The sequence below is a fragment of the Mus caroli genome, chromosome 2, assembly GCF_900094665.2.
Source record: "Mus caroli chromosome 2, CAROLI_EIJ_v1.1, whole genome shotgun sequence".
Lineage (NCBI taxonomy): Eukaryota > Metazoa > Chordata > Mammalia > Rodentia > Muridae > Mus > Mus caroli.
The window spans coordinates 53,079,911-53,084,536 of NC_034571.1; the positions used below are offsets into that span (position 1 = coordinate 53,079,911).

Consider the following 4,626-nt stretch of genomic DNA (forward strand, 5'->3'; position numbering starts at 1 on the left):
AAAGAAAGAAAGAAAGAAAGAAAGAAAGAAAGAAAGAAAGAAAGAAAGAAAGAAAGAAAGAAAAGGGAAGGATGGATAGGAGAGAGAGAGAGAGAGAGAGAGAGAGAGAGAGAGAGTCATATCATATTCCAGAGGGGCTATCTTGTTCCTCCTCAAGGGTAATCTGAGTGTGAGAACAGAATTCTTTAAAAGCCTGTGCCACATGTTCCAAAAATTTACTTTCCATTGTTTGGGGCAAGTGTTCTTCTTATATGAATGAAGCATTTTGTTTATTTATAGAAATCTGTCTTTAGTATGAATGAAGTAAACCCTAATGGGCATAGGAAGATTTAGTAGAGGCAAGTAAACAGGATGTGCTGAGTCCAGAAAACAGGGGGAATGATAAGAAGTTCTTCAAGAAACTGTGGCCAACCTGTTAACTATCCTAACCGTCCATGAAAATACCAAGAATATTGACTCCTCTGGTCTGACAGAGGCTTCGAGATTCTAATCCTGGCTCTGCTTTAAGAATACAGATTAATATGTGTTTCACTCTGTGACTATGTTAATGCCCTAACTTCCAGTGTAGACTGCTATTGGATAAAGAGGTACTCAAGGTTAGATGAGGTCAAAGGGCTGGAGCCGTGATCTAAGGGGCTGTATATCCTTATAAAAACAGACATCAGAGAAGTCTCTTTCCTCATGAGGACACAAGGAAGCAGCCATCTGAAGGTAGGAGGATATTCCAGATGAATCATTCAGCACTTTGATCTTGGACTTGGAAACCTCCAGGATCCTGAAAATAAAAATGTCTTGTGTGTGGAGCCAACCAGTGAATGGTGTGTCTTATACTATGGGACTTGTTATGCTTTGTCTATTTTCCAGCAGCCTGAGCTGATTCATACACTCTACATAGGATTCATGTATGCTCAGTTTCCATGTATATAAACATGGCATTTAGAAGGGACAGATGTAAGCGTCCATGTTTAACATACTGTACAAAATAAGCTATTACTAGTGAGCTTGGTTTTAAGTAGTAAGAATTCAGAAGGGAACCCTTCAAATGGAACAACCTTAAGTTCCCTATGAACTTGCCTGTCAACTACCCAGTGTCCACGAGTGCAGCAGAGGCTCTCATCACCCTCCCAGAGTGTAAAGCTAGAAAACATGCAGTCCCTGTAGTTAACTCAGCAAGATGTACTCACAAAGTACTGTTAGAGTCAGTTCTTGTAAAATTTCTGCACTCCTCTTTGTCACCCCATGTCTGCTTCCCCCTCTGGATAACCAGACTCATTGCACACCAGGCTGGACTGGAGGGAAGGAAGCATGGCCAGGCAGGTGAGTGCAGGCAGGATCTTGGTCTTCAGTGGTGAGTGTGCAGGGAACCAACAGCTGTGAATAACTGTTTCCGTTTATTGGAGAGGAGCTACTTAAGCCTTTGGGGGTGAGTAGGGGCTATCAGGATGAGTGAACGTCATTGGCTGGGGTTGGTGGCTAGGAATGCCTCATTTGCATGAGGAGGAATTCCAGGTGCTGCTGGATATGACCTTACAAGGGTAAAGGAAGTTTACCCAGAAAGTGACCTCCTCTTGTGAGGCAAAGGGCTGGAGGTGGAGTGCCCCCTACCAAACCCCCACCCCTGCACAGGGCTACATGCACCAAGACATGCAGGTATGGAGCAGGGTTGGGGGTTAGGGGGTGGGTGGTGGGGAGAGGACAAGATCCTATTCCTGCCAACCTCACAGTGAGATTTCTGAGGTTTGGACATGCTTTGACCCCCACTTTTGATTCAGGCTTGCTCCTTCCGAGAGCCATGCCTCTTAGCTCAAAATAAAATAAAATAAAATAAATTTTAGAAAATCTAGTCATTCACATGGACATGGAAGAGATTTCTGCAACAATTGATTTGGTTTTAATTCTGGCTTGGTGATATTATTTGTTCAAGGTTTGTTTGGCTTTCTAAACTACTATAGCATTTAGTTTCATTTTGTTGGTTCACTTACATATTTTTCTTTTTAAGTTTTGGCCTTGGTCTTTATTTGCACCAAAATCTTTTCTTTGACTCCCTGGACATAAGTAATAAGTCAGAGCTACATAGGTGAAAGCAGACTGTTGTGTATTTGAATCTGCAGAAGGTAAATTTCATTTCAGAAAATTACTTACTTTCTTTTTTAAGTATAAAGATTATCTAGTTGCTTTTAGTATTTCTTTTAAATTTGTATTAAGATGTGATATACAGGGGTGTGGGGTGTACACTGGAGTCCATGTGTACACCTGCTTTTATGCAGGTTCCAGAAAAAGGTGTCAAATCTCCTGGAACTGAAGGTTCTGAATGGCCAATCATGGGTGCTGAAATCTGAAATCCAGTAGTTCAGAAAGGTGGCCACCATTTTTACTCACTGAGCCAAATCTTGAACTCCATTATCAGCTGGTTCTAGTGACTGGTTTGGGCATTTCCATTTTCCCTGAATCAATGGGAATTAGATACCATTCTCCAAAAGAGAGTGTTCATCTTCAGAAAAAGGTAACCTAAAATTATAGAGAAAGGCTTTCTCTAGAGAGTAGACAGTTCAAGGAAGAGAAATAACAGAGGTGGCTCATTAAAGCTCCTTGCAACTGCACTATGGAGAAGCACCAAGCATATGACCAGAGTTATTAATACCTATTAAAGGAACAAAGAGGAAAAACTTTAACCCTAAAGTAAATAATAATGAACCATATTTTCAATATATGGATAAGAAAACAATTTTCTAACCTATTCATGTTCAGTTCACTTGCTCACGAAGCTATGGGTGAATCATAAAATCACCCTAGAGGACCCTAAATTAATCAGAGGCCTTATCAAGATCAACTCTTCTTGAAGTAATCTGGTAAGTTAACTCTGTCTTCTTCAACTATAAAAATAGATGTCCTTCCACGTCCATCCACTTGCTTATTACAGAGAAACATCACTGAACACTTCATAATAGTTCCAGTCTCATTTCTCCCTGCTTCAGCTGTGAAAAAAGATTGTGGCAGAAATAGTTCTGTAGGACATTATGCTGTCAGTGTCTTAAGTGGCATGGGGGTCACTTGGAGACAGGAATATGTGTATTTTGAAAGTCACCATGGACTGTACAGCTCCTTACCCAAAATTATCTGGCAGTGCACAAGTGTTCTCTGGAATTTTAGAGGCCACCAATGCAATAGTTTTGAAGTTGTACCCTTCCAGATGAAAGGAAAGTTCTTAAATTACCAACCCAAGTCAAGAGGAAGAGGTGGTAACAGGAGTTCTGACTTGCAGCCTGGCTGTGACCTGCAGTAGCTGGGCTATTCATCCCTTGTGCTGTGTTCCTCCTATTCTGGCCAACTTACTTAGGTGATAAAAGTAAAAGTCAAGTGAAAACAGCGGGCCTATAGAGGACAGAAAGGAGGCTACACAGTGTCCAGAGAACAATAACCTATTGACTCCTCTGCAGCAAAGTCTAGGGCCAGTGAACAGCTCCCCCAGTTTCCACAGAATTGGTTCTCTTTCAGAGAGATAAAACTGGGGTTAGAAAAAGGTCTCTTTCAATAAAAAGACAAAGCAAATAGTGTCACCATCAGTGAAAGGAAACCTATTGGAGTCTTTCTAAAACTTTCTAGAACCATCTTTTTTCATGCATTTACCAAGTTGACTTGAGCAGGATTGGAACCACAATCTTTGCTTTGCAAAGACAGCCTTGTAGCGTGGAGCTGCCTTTCAGCAGAAACTGAGGTATGATAAATATTCATTTTGCTTTTAAAAATTTCAAGCAAATCAGGCTTCATCAGAAACAAATATTATAAATCAAGTCTAAAAAGTAATACCCCCAAGTGCATGCTAAATATTGAAAGGCTGATCCATACCCACAAATAATTTAATGATTCTAGACTTTCATGGCTAGACTCCCTAGCATAGAAAGCTCAATAAAGAGCTAACAGTTAGCAGGGCAAGGTGGTAGAGTCCTGGAATTCCAGCTTCTCAGGACAACTAATGTGGGTGTATTGTTTGATCCAGGAGTTAAAGCCAGTCTGGTCAACATACTATGCCTACTTTCAAAAGAAAAAAAGAAGAAACTTAGCAATAGTTTTCCAGAGTATAAAATGCAAAAATAAAGTACAAAATAAATAAGTTGCTTATACAACAGCAACTGTTATATATGATACTTTATAGCTCTTGTACAGATATACTTAATCATTAAATTTATTTTATTGTTATATTGCAATATTACAAAGAAACTTAAAAGATTGGGTAAAAAAGACATCAAAACACCTACAACATCATAAACAATCAGGAGTCTAGAAAACATGTTGATAACGTTATGAGGGCATCTCTAGAATTTCAACTGCGGAAGCACAGACCCCTTGCCACAAGCAAAGGCTATCTAATAACCAAGCTTATTATCCTCAAATGTCCCAAAGTATTCAGCATGCTACACATCAAAATCCATAGTTTTCGAAAGGTAAACGTAATAATCTTACTAACAGAAACCAAGACCACTCNCCATCATCAGAACCCAGCACTCCCACTTCACCCAGTCCAGGGCACACCAACACACCGGAAAAGCTAGACACGGATCTAAAAGCATATCTCCTGATGATGGTAGAGGACTTCAAGAAGGACTTTAATAACACACTTAAAGAAAT

At 40.0% G+C, this 4,626-nt stretch overlaps 1 protein-coding gene and 1 long non-coding RNA gene across 2 annotated transcripts in view; one reads left to right on the top strand and one right to left on the bottom strand.

Annotated features, from left to right (window-relative positions):
- Cytip (cytohesin 1 interacting protein) overlaps window positions 1-4,626 on the bottom strand; it is a 61,922-nt gene that overhangs the window by 28,304 nt on the left and 28,992 nt on the right. The window lies entirely within an intron of this gene.
- LOC110308070 overlaps window positions 1,609-4,626 on the top strand; it is a 13,379-nt gene continuing 10,361 nt past the window's right edge. Inside the window, exons 1-2 of the long non-coding RNA XR_002379510.1 lie at window positions 1,609-1,650; window positions 3,191-3,337. This is a non-coding gene — a long non-coding RNA (uncharacterized LOC110308070). The remainder of the gene's footprint in view (window positions 1,651-3,190; window positions 3,338-4,626) is intronic.